This window comes from Tenrec ecaudatus, chromosome 5, assembly GCF_050624435.1.
Source record: "Tenrec ecaudatus isolate mTenEca1 chromosome 5, mTenEca1.hap1, whole genome shotgun sequence".
Taxonomy (NCBI): domain Eukaryota; kingdom Metazoa; phylum Chordata; class Mammalia; order Afrosoricida; family Tenrecidae; genus Tenrec; species Tenrec ecaudatus.
Genome location: NC_134534.1, coordinates 92,944,355 through 92,964,647, shown reverse-complemented (window position 1 = coordinate 92,964,647; position 20,293 = coordinate 92,944,355).

Genomic DNA, 20,293 nt, shown 5'->3' with positions numbered 1-20,293 from the left:
GAGAGTTGTACAAGCCCCCAATAAAATGATTTTTTTTAAAGAAAGAACCAAAGACTTGTGCAAAGAAAACTACAGAATACAATTAGAAATTGGAGAATATACCATGTTCATGAACAGGAAAACTTAATACTGAAAATGTCAAAAGTAGCCATAGCAATCTATGAATGCAATCGAAATTCCAACTTTATTTTTTAGAAGAATGGTAAAACTAGTTGTCAACTTCTTAAGGTTGGGACCTTGAATAAGCAAAGAACTCCTCATAAAAATGAACGAAGTAGGAGATCTCACATTACTTGATCTCAAACCCTGTTACACAGCCACAGTAGTCAAAACAGCTGGAAGGTGACACAATGATAGGTACATAGACACATGGAACAGAATAGAAAAGTAAGAAAGAAATCCATGCACATACTGGAAACTGATCTTTGACAAAGAGCCAACAAACATCAAATGGGAAAGGGATAGCCTCTTCAACAAATGGTGCTGGCAAAATTGAATCTCAATCTGCAGAAGCATACAACAGGACCCACACCTCACCCCCTACACAAAAACAAACTCAAGATACATCAGAGACATAACTGTAAATCCCAGAGCTATAAGAACCATCGATGAGAAAACTGGGACAAACGTAAGGGCCCTATTGCAGGGCATACACACATTTCCAAATATAAAAAAGGAAGTGCAAACAGTAGAAGACAAATAGATGGCTGGAACCTACTGAAAATAAGACACTTAGGGGTATCAAAAGACCTCATATAAAGAGTTAAAAGATAGCCCACAGACTAGGTGGGGGGGAATCTTTAGCAATGATACAATTAACAAGAGACTAATTACTAAAATCTATAGAATTCTGCGACAGCTCAGTAAACAAATAATCCAATCACAATATAGGCAAAGGGCATAAACATTTTACCTAAATAGCTAATAAACACATGAAAATATCCTCACAATGACTAGCCATCCAGAAGATGCAAATCGCAACAATGATGAGATATCACTTTACACCCACAGCAATAGCCCAATTCATGAAAACAGAGAACAACAAATGCTGGAGAGGATAAGAAAGATTGGAATTCTTGAAACTACTGGTGGGCTTGCAAATAGTATGTTGCTCCCTAAAACAAATGGGACTAGAAATGCCATCCGATCCAGTAATGTATCTCTGCTGAGGGTATGCACCAATAAAGTGAGAGACACATACAAACAGATGTGTGCATTCTCATGCTCAACCGAGAGCAATTTATCAAGAAGCTGGAAACAGCCCAAATGCCCATCAGTAGAAGAATGGATAAAGTACTTTTGGGACATACACACAACAGAATACTAGGAATCCTTAGAAAACAGTGATAAAACCTCATGATATGGATGAACCCCAAAACTATTATACTGAGCAAATTTAGTCAATCACAAAAGGACAAATATTACATGAAACCACTGTTATGAGGACGACGAAGACAAAAGCAGGGATCTATTCTCGGGTCCTGGAATCTTATAAACTGGTCTCTCAAGCAAGGTGGTGTTGGACATGTCTGTGGCTCATGATTTTTATATCACCCCCTTATTTGTACATCTTAAAAATCACTTTGACAGAGAAGACCTGTTGTCGTTACATAATCTTATCAACCTGAAGATATACAGAAGTGTAGGGGTGGTATCCTGTCATTCAGGTCATGACTTGATGGAGTCTCCTTGGGGGCATGACCTTTTCATGAGGAGGGTCTAGGGAGCCTCCTTCCCTCTCTGTCTTCACATTCCTGCTGGCTGGCCTCCTGGAGAGGTGCCAGAGTCCTGCCACGTTTCCACGGACCTTGGATCCACATGACTTTGCGCCCACCTGCCTGTGATATTCTTGTATTCTGTATCCTTGCATGTGACTGGATGAGTCTGAAGAGGAACTTATGGACAAGGATTGTCCTAATGGCCTTGAGTTGGACTAGGCTGGGATGTTTCTTGATAGATAATTACGTCTTGGTATGTCGCTCTTTCTTATACATACATGAGTGTCACTGGATCTGTTTCTTTACACAAGTCGGCCAAACACAAGACCTAACTTTAGCTGGAGCCAATTTCTCATGCTGTGGGAGAGGAAGAAGACCAAGACATTTCTACCATAACACATTGTTCTGTGGGCATCTCCAAACAACAAACACTCCTTCAAATGTGCTCCTTTAAGCGTGCCCTTAATGAAAACTCAAGTGCAGAGGCGGCAGCAGGGGTTGGGGGTATACAACACATCTGTGCTGAAGAAGGTGATTGTATTTCTGTTGATGGGTCAACCAAGTGGGGACAACCTGCCACTGGGGAAAAACACTTACCATTATTTATATATACTCCCAATAGTAAACTACACTAGGCATTGGTCCTAATTGGACACTTTTGAACTAGTTTCTATCCAACTCTTGTTGACCCTGGCCACTTGCTATGTACAATTGAGACATTCTCTCCTTTCAAGGGCACAACATCCTTCATAGACCACACTAAACAATGTGGATTTGATTGTAGTCAACCTCGCCAAGCAAATTGGATTTGACTGTAGCAGATTAAAGGAACTGAAATATTCCTTTGGATATAAGTCTGAAACTCCCTAGTGTCCCTAGTGTGAGAAGATGTAGATGACTACTATCCCAAGGTTATTGATTAGGAAGACATTAGTATAAATCTCTTGCTTTGAGTCTACCCAACAAATGGCAACCCACTTTTTATACTCTCCTTTCTTTTCTTAAATGACATTTCTTAATCCAGCAGGAATAGCTCTGCCTTTGAAATGAAAATTATGGAAGTTTTGCCCTATATAGAACCCTCATTGTCTATGTAAATAGTGTCTAGTCACTTAAAATTTTAATCTGTACACATCAACAGTACATGTATTTCAATCTAGAAAGCTATCCTATACTTTGCTTTTCTCCACAGTACTTTAAAATCTATACCACTGAAGAAAACTAATGATAGTATCAATAACAATATCATATGCCCCATGGGGATGATTTGTAATTTTCCCCAAAGAGTAATGCTGTCTCTAAAGTGGACCAGGGAAATATATAAGCAATAGATATATGAATGGATTTGGAGCTTGCACTTAATCATAGCCTCATCTAAGAACAATTAGTTCTTATACTTGCCTTTAGGAAGAGATTCCTGAAGATATGGTGCTAGAGCAAACCATGGTGAAGAAAACAGATGGCACCCAATAGTGTCTGCGATCTTAAAGGTTTGTCTTAGCACAAGCGGCCGTATAAGTGAAGCACCAGCTACGTCCAACCTGTGTGACCCAACAATTGTAACTAATACAACCCAAGACCGGAAGAGGGAACAGGATCACAGCTTAAATTCTGAGCATCTGTTTGCAGAAGGCTTTGGGATGTCAGTGAAAACTCACAATCTATTTGTAGGGTCGCCATATGGATAAAGCCTCTGGTGAATCCCATCTGACCTTTGAGCAGAAATGTGAGTAGTCTTGCTATCAGACAGCGTGCATTGGGCAGTGGACTAATATAGATGTAGTTAGGTTTAAATGTAACACCTTATCATTCAGTGTCCCTTCTGACTCATTTTTAATTTGTTCTAGTTTTTATTATTTTCTGCTTTCTTTTGAACTGAAGTTTTTCTCTGTTTATTGCATTATTGTTGTTGGGTTTCTTTTGTTGTTATTGCTCTTTGCATGTTTTTTAATATGAAATCCAGTATAGGTATATTTATAGAGACATTAAGTGGATTAATAATTTCCTTGAGCTATGGCAAGGGAAGCTGGGGATAAATGGGGAGATAATAATGAATACTAGAAAGAGGGAAATCTTCTAGATTTGGCTATGGTGATGATTACACGACTCCTTTTAATATTTTTAAACCACTTAGTTGTATAATATGTGAATTATATGTTAATAAAATTAACAGAAGTCCAGAAATCACCTGAGTCCACTATGTAAAAATATCAAGAAACCATTTCCACACATAAGGAAGTGTGACAGTTACATAATCTGTTGTCAATTTGAGACAGAAGAGTGAAGGGGGTGGAGTTTAGTTTGTCAATCAGGTCACAGCTTGATGACCTCATTTGGAGGAGCTAAGGAGATAACTAGCTCGCTGGAAGCAGGACACACGGACACTCCCTGTGAGACATTCCAACTGACAAAGCACATGGAGCTGAAGGAGCCACGTGGAGAGCCCTGCCAGAGCTGAGATGCTTCCACTGTCACTAGATCCACAAGGCCTGTGATCATCCTGCATTTGGCATCGTTGCCCTTGTTGCATGAGTCTGAATCAGAATTATAGACAGGTATCAGACATATGGGCTAATATCAGACTTATGGACATGATCTGGTCTGGGCTGGGACATTTTCTCAATATTCAAGTGCTCTTTTCTATAAAGCTCTTTCTTATACACATATGAGTGTCTATGAATTTGTTTCTCTAGTCTACCTGGATCGACACAGGAAGCATTCTTTGATGGTTACCAGGGGCAGGAGGGTAAGGGCGGGTAAATCACTAACTAGAAGATAAACACATAATCATGAGTGGGAGGGAAGACAACGCATAATAAAGAGCAGTCAGCACAAAATGGGCAAGCCTGGGAAGACACTGGGAGGAGCACAGAGTTAAAAGTAGTGGAGGTAAATGTTACTGCATGCACAGTCCTGCAATAACTGTAAATTTTTAAAAAACTATATATGATATTAGGTTATGACTGAGAAGTTTTCATAACTTTGTCTCCTGTATGCTTTACTGTGCCTTGTAAGAATAGTTAACTGGATGAGGTTCAGGACCATAGCATCAGGGGATATCAAGTTCAATTGGCATAGCATATTCCACAATGAGCGTTCTTCAGTCACTAGTGACTGGCATGTTAAAAGCTTATGGGTCCATCTAAGGTGGAGCTTCTGTTCTCTCTCTGTTCAGCTCAAAGAAGGATAAAGGAAATTTAAAAATTAAAGAAGCATTAATCCTGAGAACCAGTGGGCAACAAAAATTGTCCATCCATTGATATAGGTAATGTGAATTAGGAAAAAGCCACACACATACACATCCCACAAAACAAAAACAAAACAGACAATAACACATTTTGGCAAGGATGTGGGGAATCTGAAATCTCCACCCAATGCAGACGGGAATGTAAAACGGCACAGCCATCGTGGCAGGTCCTCAAAATGAAAAAGAATTTCCCTGTGACTAGAGCCCCTCTCCTGAGCATCTATCCCAAAGTCCTGGCACGGATAGTCAAACCGACTTGAACGCTCCTGTTTATTGTCGTACTCTTCACAGTAGCCAAACACTGGAAACCATCTAAATTCCAATGAGCAGATGAATGGCTCAACAAAATGTGGTGTGTGCATGAAATGGAATACCACTCAGTCAGTGGGAGAAATGAAGTCTTACTATGCATTATCCTATGAATGGAAATGAAAAATTTTATGCTGTCTAAAACAATTGAATCCCCAAAAGACAGCTACTGCATAACCTCACTTACACAAGAAGGTAAGGTATAGAGAACCCAGTCAATAAGGGGTTATCCAGGGCAGGAGGAAGAGATTTAAGGGACTTTACTGGTGATAAAAATGTAGTGGTTAAGGGCGAGATTGCACAGCTGACTAGCGTATTTACTATCAATAAGTGGTACGCACATATACAATTGGATTGGCAAACACTGCATAACTGATATATTTACAACAATGAAAACAAAGGAGAGCTGGAGGTTTAGTACCATGGTTTCATGGGGAATCCCAGTTACTTGGGATCTAACTTACTTAGTGCTTCTGTTCCAGCTTTTAGTTCATTGCGTATTGCCTGGGGTCTTAAAGCTTGGCAGGGTCCATGCACAGCACAATAACTGGTGTTATTTGTTTGAGGCAACAGAAGAAGGAGGACAGCTATAGGAGGAAGATATAGAACATATAACTAATTGCTTCCATGAACAACTGTATCAATTGCCATGAAACCAAAATAACTGGATGGCGCCCACTTTCCATTACTGAGCGTTTTCATCAATGATTCTACAGAAGAATCCCGATCACAGGAGAGACAGTGAAGAACAGAATTCCAAATGACCGTGGAATCCAGACTTTCTGGAGCTCAGCAGATAGTCGAACCCCTGAAACTCTGGTCCTGAGATCATCGTTAAACCGTCCACCAAAAATATCCCCAAACGTCTTCTTAAGCCAAACAACAGTTTGACTTTGCTAGTCAAATTGTCTGCCTTGAGCATGATGCTCCTTTAATAACGATCAATATGGGATCAAATTCCTAACTGCCTATGAAAAGATTATATAGTAGAAATCTTACTGGGTGGTGAATTTCTGTTAATGCGGGAGAAAAAAAACCTCAAAAACAGAGGGTAAAAATAACTAATGTCATTAAATGGTACATGCAAAACCTTGAATTTGGTATATATTTTGCTGTGTATTTTCTCAACAACAAAATTAAGGGGAAAAAATTTAACCATTAAACACACACACAAATGAATTCTGTGGAGTTCACTTCCACAGAATGGAGTCACTATGAATCTGAATCCCTGGAAGGCAGCAGGCTTGGTTCTAGAAGAGGGGCGTTCTTTGAACAAAGAGAAAAGAAGAATTTGTGAGGCCCAGGGACCAAGTCACCTAAATGAGAGAGAGAGACCAAGTCACCTAAATGAGAGAGCGAGCTGCCAACTGCTCCAGAGAAGGAGACTTCTCTCCCTCACTCCTGCCCGTCTGTGACCTGGGCAACCCGAATCCATTCTCATGCCCTCACTGATGGCAGAGGAAGTACCAGAATGGCCCCATAGGAGAGTGGGGTGCTGTAGAACCTGGGGTTCAAAGATAGACAAAAGGAAAGCCAAGAAAATTGAGAGCCTTCAGAACATCAGCACCTACTCCAAGACTGACATTCTGAATTTCCGGACTCTCTCCTGTACCTGCTTCCCAACTCCAGTGATGGTGCTTTTGCGGAGATAATCACACTCTCGGGGTGACTTTCACACTCTCGGGGTGACTTTCATATGCAATTTTACAGTATTTGCTTCCCGCTCCAACCAAAGAACGGTGTTGAGCGGGGTCTGTAGGGTCTACTCGAATCCGTGGAGCACTAGGTCCCCACTGTATTAACCAAGGGCTCTAGAGCCCATTGTCACTCTCCAGGAAGGTGCTCCATACACAGGACCCACACCAGGAGAGGGCTGCCAGAGGCAAATGTGGGAGGGAAGGCCTAGTACTTTCTTGTGACTATAGAACAAATGCATAATATTCCTTCAGCATTTTTTCCTCAGGTTCCTCCCAGTGTGATAAGAAGTAATTGTATTGTTACAGATAAGGGTTTTCAGCACAGCAGGGAGGGCGGGGGAGGGGGGAAAATGAGCTGATACCAAGGGCTCAAGAAGAAAGAAAATGTTTTGAAAATGATGATGGAAACCTATGTACAAATGTGCTCGACACAATATATGTATGGATGGATTGTGATAAGAGCTGTATGAATTCCCAATAAAATGATTTTATTTTTAAATATGAAAACAATAATAATTTATCAAGGGTTTATGAGGGTGGGAGGAGGAAGAGAGGGAAAAAAGAGGAGCTGATACCAAGGGCTTAAATAGAAAGAAAATGTCTAGAAAATGCTGATGGCAGCATATGTACAAATATGCTTGATACAACTGATGTATGGAAAGCTATAAAAGCAGTTAGAGCCCCCGATAAAATGATTTAAAAAACGAGTTCTGGACACATGGAACTCAGGACAGATAAAGCTCTCAGAAACAGAAGTGGGAGCAGCGACACCATGAGGGCAGGGGAAGGGAAGGAGGGGGAACTGATCACATGGTTGGATATGCAATAACCACACCACACCCCCACCGGGGGCACGAATACTAGAAATGTGGTGAAGGGAGACAACAGATGGTGTAAGATACGAAATAACAATAATAATATATATAATTGATCAAGGATTCATGAGGCTGGGAGGGTGGAGGAGGGAGGGGGGAAAAGTTGCTGATACCAAGGGTTCACGTAGAAAGAAAATGTTTGGGAACTAATGATAGCAACATATGTACAAGTGTGTTTAATACATTGAATTATGGATTCTTATAAGATCTGTAAGTGCCCCCCAATAAAATGATTAAACAGTGGTAACTCCATTTTAAAAAAAAGGAAGAAGTAATTGTAACTTTTTAAGACATTACAAGTAGTCTGGAGTTTTTGCTGACAAAAGAGATGGGTCATAACGATCTTTGAAGAAAATGTGTGTATGCAGTTTCCTTTAGCAGAAAGTCTGGGACCAAAAAATATATATAATAGATTAATTTGAGACTCACGTATAACCCCCAACCCTGCTGTATAGAATTCCATCTCCCCTTTTCAGACTTTGTAGTACTTGATATTTCACCAAATGGTACCACCTCTTTGGCTGTGATATTTCTAATAATGGGGACTTGGGAATACTTGGTTTTTTAAAAACTGTTCATGTAGACAGTAGAGAGCTCAGTATTTTACCAGACGTTCCTCCAATCGCAGCTGTTGCAAACCCAGCCAGAAAGACCTTGGCCTTGGACAGTGTAGGGTGTGCTGAATCCCTGTCCATTTCTCTGCTTAGCATAGACAGAGAAACTCTTTTCTGTCTCCTCACTTCGGGACTAGAGTGGTTTGTACTGCACTGGGCTAACCCTCTCATTTGCATAACAGTGGCGAAGGTGAGATGGGACTGCAGGGCCCAGAAGGAGGTGCAAAAACACCTCAAGTTCATCTCAAATGATGTGCTGACCCTTGACATTGTCCATAGTCAGGCAAGAGAAACAACATAAAAGACCTGATTTAAAACATGGATGTGGCTAAGGTCCTTGTTCTTGGCTATTTCTGCATTTTTACCCAGAACTGCTACTCAGTAGATCGGTCACACTCAGTTCTTCCAGAAGCCCACCGCGCATAAGTCTTGCGTATTTGTAACGTGCTCCCGTCTGAAGGGGCGTAGGAGGTGAAGGGGTGGACAAAATTGGGGCAGGACAAGGAAGACAATAATAAACCTAGTTACCCTGTGGGAAACTGGCATTGATCCTGTTTGGGGAATTGTAGGTGCTGGTGTGGATCAAGTTGACCTTGTTAGATGACATCGAGTCACAACAGAAGGAAACACTGCCCAGTCCTGTGCCCTCCTCACCATTGTTCCCCTGCTTGAGCCCATTGATAAAGCCACTGTATCAATCCCTCTCATTGAGGGCCTTCCTCTTCTGCACTGCCTCTCTATTTTCCCAAATTTGATGTTCTTCTGCAGGGACTTATCTCTCCTGAGAATATGCCCGAAGTATGTCAGATGAAGTCCTGCCCTCCTTACCTGAAGAGCACTCTGGGCATCCTTCCTCCAAGACAGCTCAGTTCCTCCTTTTAGCAATCCATGACACTGCAATACTCTTCTCCAGCACCACCATTCAAATACATCGATTCTTCTTTGATTTTCCTTATTCGATGTACAACTTTCACATGCATATGAAGCCACTTCAAATACCATGGGACCAAGGTACCTCAGACTTACTTATTCAAAGGAGCTAGGCAACTAGGATATGCATAAACACTAATTGAAGGCTACTGTGTGAGGGCGGAGGGACTAATTCTCCAGCATCTGGGCCCGGCGAAAGTCAGAGAAAGCTGTCAGATTGCCAGAGAGAAGCCACCAAGAAGAGGCAGGAGCTGAAGGCTGGAAGTTAACAAGCAGGGATCGATGTGGCCAGGTGAAGGATACACAGACAGTTCTTGCGACAGCAGCTAAAACTTTATTCTCAGGAGGTACTTTTAAAAACTTAGATGATAGTCCTATGGCAGGAGAATTAAATGTAAAAACATCGATTAGAGTCAGAAGTTACTTTCAAGGGTTAATTAAGAAGGATATTACTATAGAGTACTATTGAAAATTCTGTCCCCAAACTTGGCCTTTGCACACAGTAGCCTAGGCTTATAGAACTGGGTGATGAAACATGCCATTGGTATTACAGGCCCTTCACCAAAAGGACATGTTCCTAAAGGCCAGCTAAGTTACCACACTATAAATTACGCCACTGTGGTATTGTGTAGTTTTCAGTAACCTTCATATATGGAGAGTAAATGTGCCCCATAGGGTTTCCACGTCTAATCCTTATGAGATCGTTCCACCTCATCTTTCTTCACAGAAAATGCTTAGCAGCCAAGTGCTAAGAGCTCAACCATTGGGCTTGGAAAACCCAACCTCCCCTGTCCTACAGGGTCGATGCGAGTCAGAATTGGCTCTGTGGCAATGAGTTTGAGCTTCTTAAATCATATGAAGAAATCCCTGATTTAGAAAGATAACAGGAAAAGAAGCCCGGATAGTTGGGCTTCGAGTGGGTACCAATTAAGAGACCATTGCTGTATCGAGAGAAAGATGCAGTAGTGGGTGTCAGAGAAGTGGCCATGGGGTGAAGAAATGGCACAGATTAGGCAAATTTGGAGAGTAGTACCATCAACTCTTAGTAGTACTACTCACTCTTGACTAGATGGGGCTAGTGGTGGAGAGGGAAGAGAGCAAAAGGGTTTCCAGGTTACTGCAGTGGGCAATTGGGTGGATGTGGAAAAGGTAAATGGTGGGAGATGGACAGCTGTGTTGTGGGAAGGCTAGGACGGAGAGCTCCCGTTGTCTTCGAGCTTGCCACGCTGTGCTGGCTTGCAGGTTGTTGGGATGCTGAGGCTTTGCTACCTGTTTCAAATAACAGAAACGATAATAACAGCTTTCAACAGAGCTTCCAGACTAAGGACACTTTAGGAAGAAAGAGGGGCAGTCCAATTCTGAAAACTTGGCCACTGAAAGCCTGATGAGTAGCAGAAGAGCATTGTCCGATCCAGTGCCAGGTGATGAGCCCGTCAGGTTAGAAAGAACCCAAAATGTGACTAAGAGCTGCCTCCTCAAAGTAGAGTCACCCTCAGTGAGGTGGATCGAGCAACGTTTTCAGGACTCTCATTCGAGGAAGGGGCATGGCTCTACATCAAAAGAAAGAGCTGAAAACACCAATAAACAATCAGAAGAAGGAATATACAAAACCTGAATCTAGGAAAACTGGGAGTTGTCAAAAATTAAATGGACACATCAAGTTTGATATCCTGGACATCAGTCAGATGAAATGAAATGGTGTTGGCCATTTTAAGTCAGATATTCATATAGGTTACTATGCCAGGAATCAAAAATTCAATTAATGGTGTCGCATTCATTGTCAAGAACATTTGAAAATCTATCTTGAAGTAAAATGCAGGATCCCTCTAGCAATAGGCATGGGACTTAAACAGCTTTATTACCAGACAGAGATTATTGTAAACTTGATGATGGTGGATCAAACCATGGTATAACATGGTGCATGGTCAGCTGACCTCCCTCTTGACTCAACCTGAATTTGCTCTGGGCTCAAGTATTTCTCATTCGTTCCATGACAGAAATTTCTTCTCTGGCATTTAAAATCTTGTTGGTGGTCTTGTCTTTCCTACTCTTTATTTTTTCTGTTTTTATTTTCTTTTTCTTCTTTCTGTTTTTGTTCTTTATTTTTTCTGTTAGGCTTCCCAGTTTACGAAGCACAGAAGGAATGAATGTGTAGAAACAATAACTGAAACCGTGGTTTTTCAGGAACTGGGTGGAGAGGGGAGGGTGAATGAGATAACGGAGAGGGAGTATTAGAACTGATTGTGATGATGTATATAGAACTCTTAAAAATCAATTTAACTATGTAAGTGTATGATATGTGAATTTTGTATTTAAAGAACTACTAGAAAAAGAAAGTGTCAAATGAGTCCTCAGGAGCAACTTTGTGATTGTGGAAAATAAAATAGACAGATGACAGGACACAGGGGCTCCTTGTCCCAATATCAGGACCAAAGGAGTGACTGTATTTTCCAATGGGTATGTATAACGGGGCTTATAGATCTTTTAAACGGATATACATTATATAGCAAACACATTACATAGTCAATGGGTAGTGTCATAAGCCTGAAACATAATAAACAAGCAATAAGGTGAATCACTTTTTTTGACCTACTGCTAGTTGACCTCGAAAGCCCTGAACCCTCCCCAGGGGGTTGCTACATTTATGGTGGGTTCGCCTATAGAACCTGGTTGCTCTTATCTACAGATAACCACCAAGTACAGGGAATATCCAGATGCAGATATGATTCTTGTTTTAAGGTAGCTCCTTTATAACCGTTCCTATATGGGAGATTATTGGAGGGACTGTGTTCAGTCATGAGTATGTGTATAAAGATTTATTTATATCTCATAACCGTGAGGATCTTCCCCCACCAGAGTGGGCTTTCCAAGCCCATAATTATGAGCATAGAGGATTTAGTTCTCATTACGTTCTCATCCAGTCCCTCAGTTTACCACATTTGGATTGGGATTGATTTGTATTTGTAAGTCATTTTAGTTAGTATTGAAATTTTCACAATATTAAGTCTTCATAACCATGAACACAGACTGTTCTTCCATTTGTGTAGGTCTCTTTTGATGTCTTATATTAGTAATTTCTTTGTTCAGATATTTTGTTTATTTTGTTGAGTTTATTCCTAGGTTTTTCTTTTCTTTCTTTCTTTTTTTTTGGGGGGGGGGGCTATTGTAATTGGCATTTTCTTCTTGATGTCTTTTTCCAAGCTCTTTTTGCTAGCATATAGGAATCAGATTGATTTCTGACGCTACTTTACCAAGTCCCTCAATTGTTTCCCTGTCTTTCTGTGGATTCCTCTACATAAAATGGTACAGTCTGCAAATAACAAGAGTTTTGCATCTTCTTTACCAATTATCTTCACTTGAGTTCTTATCAAGTCTAATGGTTCTGACTACTACTTCCAGTTTGATAGTTAACAAGGATGGTGATAATGGACACCGGTATCTACTTCCTGTTTTCCAGGGAAATGTTTTCAGGTTTTCCCCTTTGAGTGTGATATTCACCCTTGGCTTTTCATATATGGCCTTTATTGTGTTGAGGCATTTCCCTTCTATCCTATTTTATTGAGTGTTTTTTATTACATATGGGTATTGGACATTGCCAAATGCTTTCTCTGCCCTCTAATGATCTAATCATGTATTTCTCATTCTGTCTAGCTTGTGTGAGGGACTATATGAATTCTTGATTCTTTTACATGTGTTGAACCACCCTGGCTTGCTTCCTGAATATGAATCCCATTCAGTGATGATGAGGAGCCCTGCAAGCATAGTGGCTATGTGTTGGGCTGCTATCTGCCAGGTGAGCAGTTCAAAATCACCAGCCATTCCATGAGAGTAAGACGAGGTTTTCTACCCACAGTGAAGCTACAGTTCTGTAAACCCACAGGGGCAGTTGTACCTATCCTATAGCATTGTAACAAATCCGCATCAACTTAATGGCACCATGGATCAATGCCTCAATAGGCCAACAGATTTGTAAAAATAATGGGAAAATGTATTTTAAGGGAGTTAATCAGAATCAATGAGTTTCATGGAAATATTTTTCATGAGAGAAACAAGAGAGAGCCCATAAAGATATAATGGGTGGATGTGCCAGGAAAAGGAGGTAAAAGTGAAACAAGACTTGGGTATGGTGAAGTTAGGGAGAATGGGGGTAGAAAAAGGGGTAACGTATTACAGTGATCGAACTACAACACACACACACATAACAACCAGAGTGAAGAACAACAGAAACATGGGTGAAGGGAGACAGCAGATGGTGTAAGATTTGAAAATAATTTATAATTTATCACGAGGGTAGGAGTGTGGGGGAGGGAGGGAAAAATGAGGAACTGATACCAAGGGCTCAAGTAGATGGATGATGGCTGGGTAGACTAGAGAAACAAATTCATATGTATATATGGGAGAGGTGTATATTCATGAGGAATTGAACATTGAGAAAACATCCCAACCCAGTCCAAGGCCATAAGTTTGATATTAGCCCGTATTTCTGATATCAATCTATAAAGTCCTCTTCAGACTCAAGAAGCACATGCAATGAAGCTAAATGCAGGATGATCACAGGCCAGTGGGTAAAGTCTTTGGATCCAGTGTCATTGGAAATATCTCAGTGCTGGCTGGGGTCTCTTTGTGGCTTCGCTGGCTTCCAAGGTCTGGTTGCGCCCATGTGGCTTGTCTTCTGCAATGTCTCCCAGAGAGTCACAAAGAAAGAGAGGTATCTTCGCCTGTATGAAGTACCAGATTTCCCAGAATTCTCAGGAGACGGCCATACCCACACAGGAGTCTCATTGGCTATCTCCAGATTGACAGCCTAGACTCCACCCCTCCACTACTCTTAATCCTTAAACGGACACCAGAATAAGGAACTTCCACAATGACAACATATGTACAAATGTGCCTCACACAATGGATGTGTAGATTGGTATAAGAGCTGTAAGAGCCCCCAATGAAATTATTTTTTTAAAAGACATGTATGGGATGAAGTTCCGTTGCTATGGCAGCATGAATGTGGGTCTGTCTGTGCCCTCAGAGGGTGAGGGGAAGCCCTTGTTGGGGTGGGTGTTCAGAACTTACACACCTGCCTGTTTTTGCCTGGGGGTAGTTTATACATGCAGGAGGATGAGATTGCATGGGAAGAGGACACCGGAATAGAACATGGATGATAACTACAAAAATAATAGCAAGTGTACTATGATAGAAAAAGACTGAATAAAATTTAAATTACAAGCCCAAACTGGCCTGTGGGTGAGGTTTCCTGGGCTTGTGGCAGGGTTATTGTGGTCACGTTGTGGGGGTGGGCACTGGAGAACAAAGCAGAAAAGGATAAAATGGTGAAAAGTAAAGCTTGGGTACTGATTCTGTGTCCTGCACCAAGCTGACCACACAATCTGCTGTCCACCAAAGGCCCCAGAGCCAGAGAGGTAAGATGTTTTGCTGAGCGGGGCTCTCAGTGGTCAATAGTAAAGGGGTCAGGGGCAGTCCATCAGCAGACATTGTTGCGTTCCCACTTTAAGAAATTTTAGTCTACTTAATTTTTAAGTTGAATTTGTCACTGCCAGGAAGTGCAGGATATCCCTCCTGGTGGGAGCTCTTCAGCGGTTCTCTTTCCTATTCTGCTAACAGGCTCATCTCCAAGAAAGATAGCGACAGAGAGAACACATTTTTTGTGGTTGCTTCCCTACCCCACCCCCAGATTTCCTTCTCTCTCTCTCTCTCTCTCTCTCTCTCTCTCTCTCTCTCTCTCTCTCTCTCTCTCTCTCTCTCCCTCCCTCCCTCCCTCCCTCCCTCCCTCCCTTCCTTCCTTCCTTTCTTTCTTTCTCTCTTAGCTGGCTTTTCCCCCAAAACCTTTCTGTTAACTCAATTAAGCAGTGGTACATTCTGACAAATGTGTTCTGACAGCAGATAGATTGACTCCAAGCACCAGACTGGCAAATATCACAGTGAGTTCCAATTATCAAGAAGCCTCCATCCTTCCAACATATCATAAAAGGGATAAGGAAAATGACTTGGGAGGTTCAAGAAGATGAACCCTTGTGAACAAACAGTTGCAAACATACCAACTCTCAAATCACCCCCACGTGCTCATCAGCAAGTGTATAATGCACTATTTGCAGTCATGAAAAACAGACCAAAGGATGCATATCTCAAGAGACTTTTCAGTTTAGAATAAGACATTCAAGAATGGAAGAAACAGTCTCAAAAGTAATGAGTTTATTTTTATATTTTTTGTTGCTCTTTGTACGTGTGTTTATTTTCTATTTACTTTCATGGCATTAAAACCTTAAGACAACAACTGTAGCTATTTATGTTATCTGAATATATGTAGAGAGAAACTTGCATCAGAGATCGATGAGAATGATTAGAGAGGCAGATAAATTAGTATGCAACCGATCAGAGGTCTGAACAGAAATTTTTAGGAGTAGAACTTAATAAAGTCTATATTAAGATATATTGGATAGTCAATGAGATGAATGGATTGACATTTGGATGGAGAGATGGATAGGAGAGAAGGATGGAAGAAAAGAGGGAGGGCAGGAAAAAGTGTGTTCATCAACTTGTTAAGACATTTCCATGGGTATTTCATCAATTCCTGGAACTTTGTATTTTGGCTAATTTATTCACTGCAGCTTGAACTTCTTCCCTTCAGTACCACTGGTTCTTGCTTATATGCTACCTTATGAAATGGTTGGATGTTGGTTAGTTCCTTTTGATACAGTGACTTTCTACATTCTTTCTACCTTTGCTGTTTTAAAAATCGTTTTATTAGGGGATCATACAACTCTTATCACAATCCATACGTACATCAATTGTGTAGAACACATTTGTACATTCATTGCCCTCATCATTCTCAAAACATTTGCTCTCTACCTAAGCCCCTGGCATCAGCTCCTCATTTTCCCCCACCCTCCCCTCTTCGCCCTCCTTCATGAACCCTTGATAATTTATAAATTATTATTTTGTCATATCTTGCCCTATCTGACGTCTCCCTTCACCCACTTTTCTGTTGTCCGTCCCCCAGGGAGGAGGTCACATGTAGATTCTTGTAATCGGCTCCCCCTTTCCAACCCACCTTCCCTTGACCCTCCCAGTATTGCCACTCACTGATCCTGAAGGGATCATACACCCTGGGTTCCCTGCGTTTCCAGTTCCTATTTGTACCAGTGTACATCCTCTGGTCTAGCCAGATTTGTAAGGTAGGATTGGGATCATGATAGTGGGGGAGGAAGCATTTAAGAACGAGAGGAAAGCTATATGTTTCATCATTGCTACCCTGCACCCTGACTGGCTCATCTCCTTCCTGCGACCCTTCAGTAAGGGGTTGTCCAGTTGCCTACAGATGAGTTTTGGGTCTCCACTCTGCACTCACCTTCATTTGCAATGATATGATTTTTTGTTCTTTGATGTCAGATACCTGATCCCTTTGACACCTCGTGATCACACAGGCTGGTGTGCTTCTTCCATGTGGGCGTTGCTGCTTCTGAGCTATATAGCCACTTGTTTACCTTCAAACATTTAAGACCCCAGATGCAATATCTTTTGATAGCCAGGCACCTTCAACTTTCTTCACCACATTTGCTTATGCACCCATTTGTCTTCAGCGATTGTATAGGGGAGGTGAGCACACAATGATATCATTTTTTGTTCTTTGATACGTGATAACTGATCCCTTTGGCACCTCGTGATAATGAAGGCTGGTGTGCTTCTTCCATGTGGGTTTTATTGCTTTTGAGATAGATGGATGCTTATTTACCTTCAAGCCTTTAAGACCCCATATGCTATATCTTTTGAAAGCAGGACACCATCAGCTCTCCTCACCACATTTGCTTATGCACCACCCACTTTGTCCTCAGCGATCATGGCAGGAAGGTGAGCATCATGGAATGCCAGTCTAATAGAACAAAGTGTTCTTCCATTGAGGGAGTACTTGAGTGGAGGCCCAATGTTCATCTGCTACTTTAATATTAAACCTATAAATATATGCACATAGATCTATTTCCCCATCATATATAAATATATTTACATATGTACATACCTATATTTAGACCTCTATAAATGCCCTTTGCCTCCTAGCTCTTTCCTCTATTTCCTTTTACTTTCTTCTGGTCCCACTGTCATACTCAGCCTTTATTTGGGTTTCAGTAATTCCTCTCTATTACATTACCCTTGGTCATGCCCTACCAGGCCTCCTATACCCTCCTCACCATCAATTTGGATCACTTGTTCTCTTGTCCCTGGGTTTGTTAATACCCACTTCCTTTCCCCTACTTCCCCCTCTCCCATATCCCCCTGGAACTGTCCGTCCCATTGTTTTCTCCTCCAGGTTTTTCATCCAGCCTATCTTACTTAGACAGACTTGCGGAGATAATAACATGCACAAAAACAAGACAGGGCAAAACCAAGCAACAAAAGAAAACAAAACAGAACAACAAAAAGCCAATGACCAAAAAAACAAAAAAACAAACAACAAAAACGAAAAGGTTGTAGTTAGTTCAAGGACTGTTTTTGGCCTTTATGAGTGTTTTCCAGTCAAGTCTGATGGGGCACCAAGCCCTGGCCCCAAAGTGTATTTTTTATATTCCCTGGGCACTTTGTTGCTCTGTTCCCCTTGCTGTTCTGTTCCACACCCTTAGTGTTTTGTCTCGGTGTGGTGGGATCAGATCAGGTGGAATTCCCACACTGTGTCTCTACTGTTGTCCCCTGTAGGGCTATAGGTCAGTGTGGGATGTCATGTCTCATAGTGGGGCCAGTCATATGGTCCTCTCTGTGGATTGGCTGCTCTGAGTGGGAATATTGTCCTCAAGGCTTGGTGGCACAGGATGTTTTCCACTTTCTCTTAATGTGTCCTATATCACTTAATATTTTTCCCATAGAATTTTTCAATATTACAACTCGAGGCTTGACATTTTTCTTCAGTTCTTTCTGTTCAAGATATTTGAACACGTTCTCCCTTTTTGGGTTTCTAACTCTAGATCTGTGCACATGTCATTATAATATTTGACTTTGTCTTCCCAAGTTGTCCTTTGAAAATTTCTATTCAGCTTTTTCACTTCATTATTTCTTCCATTTGTCTTAGCTACTCTACAGTTAAGAACAAGTTTTTTAAAAAAGATGTGTGATGGGGGAATAGGGCACTGACCCACCCAAGGAGAGGGTATTGTTTGTGTCTCCACAGGGAAAGAGGGACCAGATTTAAAGCCAGTGTCAGATGAATGCACTGTGCCGGCAAGGAGTGGGGAGCCATTGGAGGGGTCTGAGGGCTCGGCCCCCAAACCAGCTATGTGGACAACTTCCCCTCCTCTCAGAAGAATTTACTTGAGAGAATGGCACTGAAGCTGCAGCAAGGGGAGAGGGGCATGTCTGATCAGAACAAATGGGAGCAAATAAAGGGGGGAGGAAGAGAGAATGGAGCACATCCTGACCCACCAGGCCTGGAAGACTATATCCCCATTCTGAACAGCCAATGAACAGAGTGGACAATATGGCTGATCCCACTACGAGACATGCCATCCCTTGATGGCCCAGGGCCCTAAGGAGGAAAACACTGGAGACTCAGTGTCGGGACTGACCCAGACTGACCCTGTGACACTGACGCAAACCACTAAAAGCGTGTGGCAGAGCAACCATGGGAGAAAAGCAGGGAGCCCCTGAGGAAGTACAAAGGACAGGCTCTGGGGCCAGAGCATGGTACCCCATCAGATCTGACTGAAGGACATGCCTAGACATAAAAAATCAGACCTTGATCTATTTACAGATTTTTCTTTCTTTTAATTAATTTATTCTTCTATAGGTAATTGGTTTCCTTTTTTGTTGTCATCGCTGTGTTCTCACTCATCGTCTATCTTGCTATGGCTTGCTTTTTGGTGCATATTATTATCTCTACAGAACTATCTGTATAAGATAGGCTGGATGAACACTCTGGAGGAGAAAACAACAGGACAAATGGTTCCGGAGGGATATGGGAGAGGGGAAGGTGGGGGTAAGGAGGTGGTGCTGACCAACCCAAGGACAGGGGAGCACCAAGTGATCCAAAATCAGTGGCAAGGAGGGTGTGAGAGGCCTGGTAGGGTTTCAGCAAGGGCAATGTAACCAAGAGAAATTACTAAAACCCAAATGAAGGCTGAGAATGATAGTGCAACAAGAGGAAAGTAAAAGGAAACAGAGGAAAGAACTAGGTGACAAGGTATTTATAGAGGTCTAAAGACTGGAATGTACATATGTAAAGAGTGTAGGGAAACATATTTGTATAAGAGTGTAGGGAAACAGACATATGTGCATATATTTATAGGTTTAGTATTAAGGCAGCAGATGGACATTGAGCTTCCACTCAAGCACTGACTCTGTGCAAGAACATGTTGTTCTAGTAAATTGGCATTCCAGGATGCACACCTCCCTGACATGATTGCTGAAAAAAAGTGTGTGCATAAGCAAATGTGGTGAAGAAAGCTGATGGTGCCCAGCTATCAAAAGATATAGCGTCTGGGGTCTTAAAGGCTTGAAGATATACAAGCAGCCATCTAGCTCAGAAGCATCAAAGCCCACATGGAAGAAGCACACCATCCTGTCTGACCACGAGGTGTAGAAGGGACCAGTAATCAGACATTAAAGAACTAAAAATCATATCAGTGGGTTCCTACCTTCCTGATACGATCACTGAAGACAAACGTTTGCATAAGCAAATGTGGTGAAGAAAGCTGATGGTGCCCAGCTATCAAAAGATATAGCATCTGGGGTCTTAAAGGCTTGAGGATAAACAAGTGGTCATCTAGTTCAGAAGCAACAAAGCCCACATGGAAGAAGCACACCAACCTGTGTAGCCATGAGCTGTCAAAGGGATCAGGTATCAAGCATCAAAGAAAAAAAATCATATCATTGTAAATGTGGGTGAGTGCAGAGTGGAGACTCAAGGCCC